The following is a 14,953-nucleotide window of genomic DNA, read 5'->3' as shown; positions in this document are numbered from 1 at the left end:
TAAAGGGTCTTATCTCTCTCTACAAATTGAAGAATCTTCCATGTTTTTGGTGGTAATGTTCTACATATTCTGATTTGGTGTTACACAGGGAAAACTGAGGACAAACCTAGCAGGTTGAGGTCTTGGGATAAAAAAAAAAATGATGTTCTTCTTTGATAGAGATGGAAAGATCGTTATTTTAGGTTGATGTCTTGGTCCATGGCATAATCTGTCAGCCTCCTCTTCTTCCTCTTCTTCTTCTCCTCCTTTTCCTCCTCCTCCTCCTCTTTCACCTCCTTTTCTTCCTCCTCCTTCTCTTTCATTTATTTATTTGATATAGGGTCTCACTACACAGTTCAGACTCATAGTGATCCACCTGTCTCAGCCTCCCCTATGCTGGGATTATAGGTGTGCACCACCATGCCTAGTTTCAGGGCTGGCATGGTATGCCAGGGTTCCAGGGCCTGCATACGATGCAGTCTCAGGGATTAAACTTGGGTCCTTGCACTTGCCAGGCAGGCACTTAAACCACTGAACTATCTCCCCAGTCCAGTTATCGCTTCTTGAATGAACTACCACAAGTCAGTTTGCTGGGTTTCCATAGGTCTGGTATGAGGCAGTTGCCTTCATCATAGCAAAGTCTTAGGACTAAGATATTTACCAGATATTCAAGTGAAATATCAGATAATTTGTATAAGAGTTAGAACCTCATGGATAGTGCATTAAGGCTGATCTTTACAGAATAAGATAGACCATATCATTTCTCTCTTTAAGGATCCCAGTAACTTTTCTTTGTCCTTAGAATAAAATCAAAATTCCTTACCCTGCCCTATATGTTGTGGCCCCTAAATCTTCCTGACCTCTCTGTATATCACTCACCAAGCTCAGCTCACACACACACACACACACACACACACACACACACACACACACACACACATCAATCAACATTCTTATGTTCTTCAGATATTCCAAGTTTATTGCTGTTTTGTGCTCTCTATATTTTTTGGTCTTAGTCCCATAAAATACTTCCTTGAGATCAAGGCATGGTTGGATCTTTCTCATCCTCTTAGTCTAATCACAGATGTCACCTAACCAGTCAGGCTTTCTAGAGAAAGCTTTTTAAAAAAACCCAGTGTCCTTACTTTCTTCTGGCATCTGATGATTTCTCAGTCCTCTTTTGTTCTTTGTGACTTTGGCAATCTTATGGAGCCTTGGCAAGCTATTATGGAGGATGTCTCCCAGTCAGTGTTCCTGATGTTTTTCTTATGATTAGACTGGTGTTATGGGTTTCTGGAAGGAATACCAAAGAGTGAAGTGTGTCTCTGTCTCTTTGGGATTCTATGCTTTTTTCTAAGCCACTGTCATTCTCTGCCAGGTCTGAATACTTTCAGAGACCAGGCAAATAATGTCAATGAAAGGGAGAAATGGAAAAGAGCAGGTCATTAGAACAGAAATTAGCAGAGGATAGTGATAAACCTGAGGGTGCCTACTTAATGTAAAGGCATGCAAGTTCATTTTTGTTTTCTCTACACTAGTCTGCTGGCCAAAACAAACACTCTCTGGATGAATTTGGCTTAAGCTGCTCTACAGGGAAACTCAGTGCCATACACTTAAGCAGAATTTATGCAGACAACAGATTTTGCTGATGTCAACTGTTTTCAACCTTAAGGCAGCTCTGCTGTGTTTCCTTGGCAAGATCTGATGGATCTTGGGAAAGGACTGGCCTTCACTTGGGAGAAATCCAGCAGGTTGCTCACTTGTCAGGACCAATATAGTTCAGCTCACCTGAATGTTAGAACCCACATTCTCATCTACCTTGGCTGGTTATAACAAGATTGCATAGTTTATCTGTTGGCTTCCATAAATGAATTATTATATTTTTACAAATATGTTGGCACAGCAATCAGGACAGGTAAGGTGATACTTCAGTAAAACAAACAAACAAAACTGGCTCCAAATCTCAGTGACGGAACACAAAGTTGATCTTACTAGGATGACCATACATGTTTCAATTGTCCCTATTGTGTCTTTAACTCTTATAATTTTCAATTTCGGAGCCCTAATTCTCAAGCAGGGTATGTGTCCAATGCAGATAAAAAGAAGTCTTGGCACACAGGAAACCCTCACAGAGGCAAGCTGGTAGAGGTATCATTTTGACATAGGTTTTCACCATCATTTTGGCAGTGGGAAGGTAACTTGTAAGGTATCCATTCACTAAACTTTGGCCAAAGCTAAGCACACAGTCATATCTGACTTTCAAAAGAGAGGTGAAGTGTGATGCCTAGAAATGAAAGCCAGAAATGGTTTGTGAATATCAGTTGGAACTATCTGATTTAAAATCAAACATTTTATTTGAAACTCATCAAAACTGTGCTGGTATTCAGAAACCATCAGTAAACCTAAGATATGTAAATGTGTTATCTGACTTTTTAGTATGGTATTTATTTTCAGTGTCAATGTGATTGGGAAAAGGAATGTTAAATAAATATTTCTGGGTGTATTGAGTAAGAGTATTCAAGAAGACATTAGTATTTGAATCAGTTGACTAAGAAGATTCACCTTTATCAATGTGATCAGGCATTATCTTGTGTTTTGAGCACCTAAATAGAAAAAAAGAGACAAAGAAGAGAAGGGTTCACTGTTGAGCTGGGATATACGTATTTCCCTGCTGTTGGTCAGCAGCATGTATTATTCTGAGACCTTTGGGCTTGGACTGAATTATACCACTGACTTTCTTGGTTCCTCAGCTTGGAGATAAAAGATCATAACATTTCTTTGCCTCCATGATCATATGAGCCAATAATCCTAACAAATCCTCTCATGTGTCTCTATCTCTACAATCATATATATACCTCATCCATCTACTCATTCATCCATCCATTCTTTATTGGTTCTGTTTTGTTGGGGATCTTGATGCAGTGGGGAATTTAATTTAATAAATCTCTAGGCCTTATGAAGAGATGATTCCTCCTCCCAACATACTCACTAGATGTTGTTAATGGGATGTTGTTAATGTGGGCGCTCTTCTTGCCCACATATAAATTGTGCATTTGAACTTCTCCCCTAAAGTTTCAATTTCGGAGCCCTAATTCTCAAGCAGGGTATGTGTCCAATGCAGATAAAAAGAAGTCTTGGCACACAGGAAAGCGACTTAACTCACTTTTGCCTCCCATTATTCCTTAAAAGTAGTAAGCTACTTTGCCCATGTCCACTCTTTTTGGCTATGACTTCTTATGCAAAAATATTTTTTTTCAAATTTTTCCCAGTCCCAGAAACCTCTGTCTTTCAATCATGAGAATAAACTGTTGTATAAAATGTGTTTCAATAAACAATGGGCAGGTTGTTAGTGAAGCAGTTGCTACCAACCTCTGTGCAGAAAACATAGCAGTATTCTGACCACAGAGAGTGTGATTCTTGCTGCTGTCTTCTGCTCCAGTCCAAGGACATTAGAAGCACCTTGGTCTCTAGCACCAGGTTTAAAATAACTACATTTAATGGATCAAATGGGGAATATCTCAGATGAAGAGTGTAGGAAATGTGGCTTATAAAGGAATGAGAATATTCAGGAAGCTGGAAATATGTGTGATGAGAAGTCTAGGGTCATGATAGGAATTAACATGGCAATTGTCACTCAATATATGCAGTGTCAAAACTGAGTATGGTTCTTACGTTAATATTTCAGGGTGTTGTCACCACTACTATTTGGTATTTATTTAGTTGTCAAGGTTCCTTTGAAGGATTTTTCTAATTTTATTGTTTTTAATTCAAGTACCAAAAAAAAAGAGAAATTTTTAAAGGACACTGGAAATATTTTTATTGCTAACTTCAGAAATCAATGATGATAAATTGGTCTGAGATACTCATTTAAAACACATCATTGGGGGCAGAGAGATAGTTCAGCAGTCTAAGTGCCTGTCTGGCAAGCACAAGGACCTGGGGTTCTGTCCCCAGTACCTCAAGCTGTGCTGGCTCCATGCCTAGCTGGCCACTGAAACTGGACATGGTGGTATACACCAGTACCAAATAAATTGAAAAAACAAAACAAAACAAAACAAAAACCAACACATCATGGGACAGGCACCTATTCTAACAAAAAAATCACAGAATTTTGATTTTGAAAGCCTTGGGGAAGACTGCGCATCATTAATAAGACAGGATCTCCTTATCTTATTTATGACCTCCAGAGATGATGTTAATTTGCAGTTATATCCTTTCACAGTGGCTGGGAAAAGCCTACTTACACACACTCTTAGAAAGTGAAAATTGTCCAGAGCAGTTAGACAATGAATACTATTATAAACACAGACGTGTATTTTTCTCAGTGGGTTTCTCATTTCCTACTACGATTGAAATGCCAAATATGTAAATACACTAGGATGATAGAAAAAGGACATCCTATAGAAAAAGACTTTTCTAGGCAATGATAATGTATCATACATATAGTTTTTCTCTTGCTTTTTTAAAGAGAGTGCAAAACAGTATTAAAACAAAAAATTAAAAATTATAAAGAATTTCACTAAAAATAATATAAACTTCACAGTATTTGTTGTATTGCACATTGTTGTCTTCAAATTAATTGTTCATATTACCAGATATATGCATGCATAATTGGAAGAAGAAAAAATAAAAAAGAAAGTAAAAAGAGAGAAAAAGGTAAAAATTGAAAAAAGAAAACAAACAAAAAAAAAAAAATTAAGGATTAACTGCTCCGTTCCGAAGACCAGCAGAAATCCACAGTACAGTTGTCCAAACCATCCTGCTTAGATGACTTTCAAAGTCAAAGCGCTAGCTATATCTCTTTTCCCACTCTCTCTCCTGTCCTTCTCCTCAACTCAGTAATTCCTTCCTTTTAAACAGGTTTATTCCCTTTACCCAGTATCTGTTGTATCCTTCAGACTTTATTTTTTCTTTCAGATTCTCACACTAAGGTGATAATATGGTGTTTGCACACCATTTTGTGCTTTTGAGATAAGTCTCACTATGTAGTTCAGGTTGGCCTTGAACTCACTATATAGCCCAGACTTACATGAACTCAGTTTCTGCCTCAGCCTCCCAAGTGCTGGCATTTCAGGCATGAGCCACTGTGCCAGGCTATCTTACATATCTTTCCATATCTTGGTATACTAAATTTGGAAGGTGGTCCCTTTGTTTCTTATAATCCTGGGGAACTATGAAGTGATATAATAACTAAATATATTGTCAGAGGAATGAATAAAAATCCTTACGTAAGAAAACAAGAATCTTTGACATGTACCTACTATGTCATTGCTCCAGCCAATCAGTCTTTTTATCAATTCTAGTGTTTAAGAGCAAATAGAAAAGGGAGTAAAAGCCATTGCCTTTAAGTTTGGCTTCTGACTGGATGGTCTTATTTCTAACTGTAGACAATCAAGAGTTTCCCTCAAAGTAACACAGGCTGGTCATCTAAGTCAACTGAATTCCTTTCTTCTCTCCATGTTGTCTTTTTCTAAACCTTAAAGGCCTCTCATCCTCTGCACATCTTCACATAGTGGGTACTCCACATTCTCTTTGGCCCTCTTCTCAACTCATAATTTTACTTCTTTATTAATCACTGACAGTTCCACACCTCCAACTGTTATCTGCAGGAAGACGATGGCTCAAATTGATGACCTCAAGCATAATACCCCACTAAGCTCCAGACTTGCCTTTCTCACATCCTTCTAGATAATGCTACATAACCACTGGATGAACATTGCAATCTCACTACCTACACAAAGGTATCTCTTAGCTAGGAGCCTGGGGTGGATAGAGATTGTGAGTCCACAGCCAGTAGTTACAAAGCTGAGTGGGAGAGCCATGGGAAATGTTTTGGCCAAAAGCTGGCTGTGACTATGCAGATCATTCAGATTGCTTATTGTTTCATAAGAGGAACACAGAGAAGGAGAATCTGAAATAAGACTCTAGGAGAATAACAGAAAAGTCAGATAAAAAGGCAAAGGCTAAAGTGAGGAGATAAGACAGAGATCTGAGGAATTCACCAAGTTGAAGATGACAGCTGTGTTGCTCTCCCTGGAGCTCTTGTCTTTTGCAAAATCTGCTTTTTCATCTCAATGGATTTGATAAGAGAAAAAAAATCCAGAGCTGTCCTGTGTTTCATTACAAAGAACAGAGAATGGGAACATAAGAAGGAGGGAAGAGGTTAACCAATTTATAACTATAGGCCCCAAAGAACAAAGGATCATTTATATTCCTGAATGTACATAAAACCTTTACTCAAATTCTGTCATGCCCTCCTAGGCATCACCATGGCTTACAACTGGACAAATACAAAAGCAACAATTACTTTTACTTTGGAGGGGCTGAGTGGACAGCTATCTCAGAGTTTTCCCTATCACATGACCCCATGCCTTTCATTTATAACCAGTGTAGGATCCATGTAATCAATTTATACTTTCCCAAATTTTCATTATAATTATATTCTTAGCTGTAGGTCCATTGGACTTTTTAATAGTTGCTACCTACACTGAGTTGCTAGAAGTCAAAAGAACTTGTTCTTGGGCCTAATCCTTTTTCTAGCTGTAATGGATCAATCCAATATTTTTATTTCAGATATTCCTTGGTTTTGAGAGTTTTGGTTTAATAGATTGGTCAGAGGTGAAACACAAAGATGGATCAATGAAACTCTGCCTGGGACATTTAGGTTTAGAAGGATAGCTTCACTTATTGTTTATAGTTTTGTCCCACTTTGTACCCATCTCTCATGATTTTTTTTTTTTTTTTTTGGTACCAGTGATTGAACTCAGGACCCTGCACTTGTGAGGCAAGCAATTATTCTACTGAGCTATCTCCTCAGCCCCTCTTTCATGATTTTGTACACGCCTTGAGATTTTGCTCTGTGAAACTTGCTTTGAGAAGTGGGTTCACTGACAACCTACTATTGTCCCCTCCTGCATCTCAGGAGCTATCTCTCTCAATAAATATTTCCTATTCTTTTTTTTTTTATTATTTTTTATATTTCAGGGAAGGGTCTACAGGGTATTCAGGGTCTCACTACTAAATTGGACTTGTAGTGTGATCCGCCTGTTTACAGCTTCCCAAGAGCTGGGATCACAGGTATGTGCTACCACACCCAGTCTCAATTGCTGTCTCAGCATGCCCCGGGTGTGTGTGTGTTTGCGGGGGAGGTTAGCACAACAGGCCTGCTTGAAAGTGCTTAATCTGCTGAACTATTTGCTGGCCCTATATTTCCCACTCTTAACCTCCTTTGTTTCTTAGAATTTATTCTTTGATTTTGGGAAACAGGAACTTGGCATATCTAACATTTAGCAGGTTGGGAGTTTAAAGTATTTCCCCTATACCATTTGGAGGTCTGCTATCATGGTGACTTCCTGTTACACACCCCAGTAGGCCACCTGTGTTTATTCAACACTCTGATTCAAAGATCACCTCTGTGCATTTTATTACCAGTGACATGACCAGGATATTGGAGCAAGGGTGTGACCAAAGGCCCTAAGCTTGACTTTGACTCCACCATAAAACAGATTTCACTTATTACATTTGATTCCTAGCTCATACCTGTCTTTCCACAAGCTAAAACTATAAGGCTGTTTCTCCTTATTCAGCTCTATACTTCCCTCCAGCAGACTGTTTTCCTAGACACAACAGGAGAAAATAATTGTCAACACAAAATAACATCTTAGCATGTCTCTCAGCATGTACCTTGTGAAAAAGAATTGGAAGTGCAGGCCAAACAGGAAGGGCAGAGTGCTACAGGCAGGGTGGCCTCTTGGAAAAATCATCAAGAAAGACTCACATCTTCTATCAAGGTCTTCTGTCAGCCCTGCCTTCTGCTGACTGAAAGGCAGTCATCTTGTGCTCTTTCTGACACTCCCTCCTCTTCTATTTCATTTGAGGGTATTCAAGCCAATGATTTGTTTTGGAAATGCTATCATTTGTTAGCATAGCTTTTATCTCAGTTGGAGGCCTTTCCTATTTTACTGCTTTCTTTTCAAGGAAGCAGAGCCAACACTTGACTCTGAAAGTTTTATTCAACACACCCCTGTTGTTAGATGAAGCTAAAGAAACTTTAATTAACAAGTCTACCCAGGGCTCCAGCCATGGCCTGAAGTATGCATCTGGCACCCTCTGAAGCTTGAGGAGAGATGAACTGAGAGGCACTTCTGTTTTGAATATGGGCCTGATAAATAAACTCCAGTGAGGATGAACTGCTTGAGTTTGCATGGAGCAACTGCCTTTATGATGGCTTTTTTCCAAATGTTGATACTAAGGTCATGGTTAGAGTTCAGAGATTCCTGTGTCCCTCAGGCTGCTTCTGATGATGAAAAGTTGGTCTTGTTCAATGCAGAATTATTTACTAGGAAATCTTGAAGCCTGGAGATATGAGAAGGAAACGAAAGGGATGTCAAGAATAGAGATGGTGTAGTAGGGAAGGGTTACCTATGAATTGGCAAAACACAGGACTATTGGGAATACTGATGCTCTTCCTCTTCCTAAAACTTGATATTTGACTAGTGTTTTACAATTTTTTAGAATTTATTTTCTTCAAATTACTTTCGGAAACACTAACTCATCCTTACAAAACTTTGAGGGCTAGAACTTCCCAGGGAGGGTGTCTTAGCTACTTTCTCGTTACTGGGACATGATACCTGACATTTACAACTTGGATGAGGAAAGGTTTATTTTGGCTCACAATAGCTAGAGGTTTACCCATAGTCAGGTGGCTCCAAGGCAGGGCAGCATGGCACAGGGCCATGGCAGAGTAAAGCTGTTCATGGCATGGTGGCTGGAAGCAGAGAGTGACCAAGGGAAGAGGGAGGGAGATCTGCCCTTCCAGGTCATGTCCCCACTGTCACACCTGGTCTGATCAGACTTCATCTCCCAACAGCACATTTAGCTATAAACTCATCAGTGGATATTTAACTACAAACTATAACAGCAGAGAAGACCATAGTATAATAGTATTGATAATCTGAATATGTCCTAGATGGCTGAAACTTTTGACCTGGGCTCATTTGAGGTAGAAGAGAGAGGATCTAAGGATAAAAAGGAAAACCTAGAACATTATAAGAAGGGGAAAAATATGGAAAAATAGTCTTAGGAAGAAGGTTAAGTTTTTCTTATAAAAGAATCTCAGGAACTCTGTAGGAAAAAACCCCAACAGATTTGATTATATCATATCATTTTTAAAGTCTGTTGTCTATCTCTCTTGTACAAGCCTTTCATCAGATGCTTGGGGACCACTGACTATTTGTTCATGGTTATGAATGATTAAAGAGGTAATTGGAAACCGAGCACGTGTGTGCAGTTTATTGACTCTGACCTTCACTATTGGGTGAACGGGCTGGACCATTTACTGAGCAAATCTCCATCTTAGCATATCAGCCTCCTAATGTTGCTGTTACAAACTAGCACATGTTCTGTGGCTTAAGGAACATGTTTATCTTATAGTTATGGAGGTAAGAAGTCATAAGTAAGTCTCACTGAGCTAAAAATTAAGCAGTCTTCAGAGTTTTGACCTTTTTTGGAGACTCTAAGGGAGAATTTGTTTTCTTATCCTTTATAACTTCTACAGGCTATCTGTATTCCTTGGCTCTTAGCCTACTTTCTTTTATTTCCTAAGCCTAAAATAATTGGTCAAATCTTTTTTTTTTTTTTTTTTAATGTTACATCACTCAGACATGGATGCTGCTTTCTTTCTTTCACACACTGAAGGACGTTTATGATTGCCTTGGGCCCACACAGGTGACTCAGGATTACCTTACTATTTTTAAAGTCAGCTGCTTAACAACTTAAATTCCCTTTTGGGCTGTAACCTAATTTATGCCAGGTATTGGGATATAGAAATCTTGGGAGGTCTTTATTCTGCCTATGAAAACTGTGCATTCATTAATGTCTATAAATGTATAGAAAAAGAGTAGGAGAATGTATGCCTAACTACATTTCAGGTTAAACACTTAGTAGAAAGTGTAAAGAGAAAGGATATCTTACCTAAAGATTATCGTTGTCTTTGGAATGATATATAATCTGAACCAAAATAATTTTAAATGTATTAATTAAAACAACTCATTAAATTATAATTATTTATCTGTGTCTCTCATTTGAAGATATTATGCAATCTCTGTTTTCTTAGACGAAATACTTAAGGGGTTCAAGGATAGAATTATTAAGAGATCAGTCCATAACTGTGAAAAAGAATAGAGAGAGGTCCATGTAGTTTTTATTTTAACATGTACCTCTTGGATTTGTTGATGGAGACTGGATATGTGAAATGTGAGGAAAACTGTCCCGTCTGTCTCTGGGAAGGATGCTGTCATGGGAGGAGGGGTGGTGTACTGTGAGGCCCATGTGGAGTTTCCCAGAGGCTGACTTAGTTGTTATCACAGTCTTTTACCCTGATGATGCCTCTTCCCAACAGGTGCTTCTATTCCATTCATTCTCTAGTATTTTACTCCCTCCTACCTCTGGAACCTCACCTTGGTCTTCATAGTCTTACTGTTTCCTTTTGTCTCTTAACCCATGTCTTCCCCACTGAAGCACTTCTCCTTTGGTTTTTAACTATTTTCACACCATTTAAATCATCTAAACTTTTGCTTAAGTAATTACACCAGCATACATGCAAGAGCATGCATAAATAGATGGTTCACAGATGCATACATTTGCCAAAAATGCTTTTGTACTTGCGGTAGTGAATACATTGTGTCAACTTGGCTGAATTGGCTCTGGCAGTTCCTGGCTTTGGGTTCCTGCCCTGCAGGCAGGCAGGGCCCAACCTGGGGCATGATTGGTTCCACCTTAGCACCATGGGTGACCCCAGAGTGACTCAGCACAACAAATATATAAAGGAGGTGAGGAAGTCTTCTTGCCACCCTGCCCTGCTTCCTTGGAGAAGTCCCAGTCTTCGGAGAAGCTTGACTTTGGAGGAGCTACAATATTCACCGAGCTGCTCATCTACTCTTCATTGCTTTCTGTCACCATGAACTGCTGCTGTTTGCCTTGGAGCCAATGGCATATGAACTAAAGCTTCCACAACTGTGAGCTAAATAAACCTTTTCTTCCTTCATTTTGAGTGTCGGGTATTTGTCCCAGCAATGAATAAAAAGTAACTAAGACAGTACTCTACTTCAAAAATAAGTGAAGGGTTGGAGACTAAGTGCCTGTTAAGGCAAGTGCAGGGACTGGGGTTTGATCCCCGGCACCACATGCAACACCAAGTCCACCCCCGGATGCACTGAGCTATCCACCGAGTATGAGTGTGGTGGTGCATGCCTGGAATCCCAGGACTGGGGAGGCTGAAAACAGGAGGATCGCTATGAGTCCAAGCTACGTAGAGAAACCCTGTACCAAAGAACAAAAAGAAAAAAGAAAAAAAAATTGTTATAATTAAAGAAATTCTAAGCTTATATTTTAAAAAATGCTTCAATGTATACAATTCTTCTGAGTACTATTAACTTCATACCTGTCAAGGTAAACACTCATAAATTAATAGGCATGATTTTTAAATGATTACAAGATGCCTAGTGATTCACCGGCTAGAGTGGTGACATGAAAATCCTCCTAGGCTGCACACCTGATGTGGCTTTTTAAGAATATATGCATATAATAATTTATTATAATTATATATTGTACATATATTATAATTTCTGTAATTTATTGGGTAGGAGAGATTTTTTTCATTCAGAGAAGAACTAGAGTTTGGAACAGGTAGGTGTAATGGAAATGTACCAGAATGGCTGTCCAATACTAGCAGGTTGACAAGCACAAGAATAGAGGTGCTGGGTATCTCAGCTTGTGGGGGGCATTCCCTTTGCATAACTCTTTGCAATTATCCATCAGAAACACTGAAGGACATCTGTAACAGGTGACAGAAAGGCTACAGCTCAGAGCTGAGAAGATAGGGAGAGTGTCCCATGGTGATAAGTATGTCTTCCTTTGTCAAAGCCTACAGAAAAGGAATGGGTGACTCTTATTTTCACAAGTCTAAGTAGAAAGAAATAGCTTCCAAGGCCCCATATACAGAGCAGGAGGAGGATTCAGCAGATAGATGTGATGAGCCATGACCCTTGCAAAAACTTCACATTCCCTTGACATCATGGTCTATACCACTGCTTAACACTCGGCCCATTCATCTATAAACACATTGTCTACTTATTGTTTGTAAGTAAGGCATATTCTGTGATAGGTTTTATATTTTATTTATTTATTTCAGAAATTGTTTTATTTTTCATCAGCCTCATTCCCATTTTGCTTAAGTGTCAGCAGAAGAGCTCAAGACCACTCGGTGGTGCTTGCTGCCCACTCAGTGGCCTGTGCGGTGGGGGCTGCAGACCAATCTCCTGTGGCTGGCTGAGCACTCCAGTTTTCAATAGAGAACTGCTGAATGGGCACAGAGGGCACCTGCACACCCTTGGACCGGTCTGCGACCTCAGGCTGAGCAACAGTGAACTCTGGAGCTGGTGCAGTCCATTCGCCCTGAAATTCCTCCTTGGTCACAACCTTTTCAGCAGCAGCCTGCTCTTCCTTTTCAATCTCTTCAGGATCCCAGTAGAAGTAGAGATCAGGCATGACTTCCCACGGGTGTTCACCGGAGATGGTGCCACGCATGGCAGCACTTCCCGGGCCAGCATCCACCACATCAGACACACAGAGTGAGCTCCCTTGTTGCATGGGATGGCAATGTCCACATAGCACAGAGGAGAATCTGTGTTGCACAGAGCAGTGGTTGGCAGATTGACGTAAGATGCCTCCCTTAGGGGCTGGTGGTCAGCCCTGGGGTCAGCAACCACCAGAAGACGTGGCTCTCTGAACGCTGCCTGGATCTGGTTAGTGAAGGTTCCAGGAGTGAAGCGGCCATTGATAGGAGTAGCTCCAGTGGCCGCAGCAAACTTCAGCACAGCCTGTTGGCCAGTGTTCCTAGAGGATATGATGGTGAAGGGTTTACAATGGTTACTATGGCTCTAGCTGCCAGGATGAGCTTCTCCCAAGTCTGCTTCAGATTTATGATGTAGATTCCATCACTTTTCCTTTTATAGATATACTGCTCCATCTGGAAATCCAGGTTGGTGCCACCTAAGTGGGTTCCTGCAGCAAAGAACTTGAGGACGTCCTCCTCCTTTTGTGGACATCAAGGGCTCTGGACATTGTGAAGTTTCCCTTTAAGTTACTATGGGAATCAAGAACAATGCTGTATGGACCCCTGCCTGGGTAGCATGGAAAGGCAGGTTTTGTATTTTATTTGTATATTTTTTCTGTCATTAGGTTGTTTTCTTCTTTAGAGATGAGCCTGTGCTTTTAGGAATTCTTATGAATATGCAACACAGACAATAAACGAGAGCTCTTTGATGAGGATGATTAAAATTAGAGAGGGTGGGAACTTTTAAACTCACATGCATTTGGACCAGTCTCAGAGGACTGAATGTGTTGAAAAAAAATAGGGAGTAGAAAGGTTTTTTTTGTTGATGTTTTAAAATAATGCATAAGTGCTTAGATTTGGTACTTTTGAGTAATTTAATTAAAAAAACTAAAAAATAATAGAGTCAAAATATTCAGAAAAGGTATAAAACACTTAGATATAATATAGTTACAGATAGCAAATTTAATGTAGACACTTTAAATTCTATTTCCTCCACAAATCCCACTAAAATATCCAAAATATTTTTAACAAAGGCATGGATTCACAAGAAAAAAAGGAAAATAAGACTGCAGTAAAATTTGGAAGGCTGGAAGACTGAAGAATGAATGACAGCTGACCTTAGCAGACTGGAGGAAACTACCCTGAGCTGGTGAGAAAAGCTGTGAAGCTTCTTGGGAGAGGGTTGAATATTCTAAAATGGACTGTGGTGATTACTGCGTAGACCTGTGAATCCACTAAAAATCATTGAATTGTGTTCTTTAAGTCTTTTTAAAATTAATTTTATTGAGAAACAAATAGCAATGACACAGTTTCAAAACCGATTAGTAGGACAGTTTCAATAACTAATATATCACATATTGTTGTCTTTGTAGTGGCTATTTGTAGTATAAGATGCAGACATGATATCCTGTCCAAACACTATTAGTATAAATCTTTCTTCTCATTGAATTCAGAGAAAGTAGTTGTATATCTATGCTAACTATTTTGAATATACAGATACAAAATGGTCCTTTCCTTCATTTCTATCCCCTTTTTTTGTTTAATTTTGTCAGAGAAGGGTATTCCATTTTCACTTAAATATTGTAGGTGCATGAATTTAGCAAAATATTCCAATATACTCCAGTAGTCCATCATAGTAGTGGGTTATCCGTAGGACTGGCAGTGTCAGAAGTTGTTGACTTGAGCCTTTTACAGCTCAGCATATCAATATGGCTTTACTTTTTATACCTTGTTTTTATACTTTTCTGCCAGATGGTTAAGACCAAGAGAAAGCAAGACCTGTATAACAAGAAATGTAACTTTTAAATAAGAAGGTCTGAAGCTGTATGAATTACACATCAATAAATCTGCCTCACCACAAAAAAGAAGGGAAAGGTGTGGAAAATTTTTAACAAATTCTTCAAAGCGTCCAGGAATTGGTGGCATCAAGGCCCCTTTAAATGGAAGCGTGGGTGTAACTGCAAATAGGCTTGATTGGAAGTATATTCAAGAAGCAGGTCCTAAGTCTTCTCCTCAAATCCAAATAGCTGACCTTTCCTCCATCTGGAGAAAGAGTGGAGATACAGCATATGTGTGCCACAAGAACTGTCTGGGCTGAGAGATTTGAATAGCTGAATATTCAATTTGATATTCTTTTGCAGTTATTATTTCTATATAATAATCCACCCCCAAACAAAGTGGGACAGAGCCCTTTTATTATGCTTATTTTAGTATGACTCATACCTTTGAGTCAGTTAATTCAGACAGTACAGGACAAGGACAACTACTTTGCCCCACGTGTCTGAGGCTTCCCACCTTGAAAATTCAACTGTATTGTGGAGAAATCACCTACAGGCATTTTGACCTGTCATACCTGACAGT

At 39.4% G+C, this 14,953-nt stretch overlaps 1 pseudogene; it reads right to left on the bottom strand.

The window, feature by feature from the left end:
• Positions 1 to 2,527: 2,527 nt before the first annotated feature.
• LOC101584553 overlaps positions 2,528 to 14,953 on the bottom strand; it is a 79,499-nt pseudogene continuing 67,073 nt past the window's right edge.

The sequence above is a fragment of the Octodon degus genome, unplaced genomic scaffold (genome assembly GCF_000260255.1).
Source record: "Octodon degus isolate 3935 unplaced genomic scaffold, OctDeg1.0 scaffold00055, whole genome shotgun sequence".
Classification (NCBI taxonomy): domain Eukaryota; kingdom Metazoa; phylum Chordata; class Mammalia; order Rodentia; family Octodontidae; genus Octodon; species Octodon degus.
This window is presented reverse-complemented; position numbering and strand designations above follow the sequence as displayed.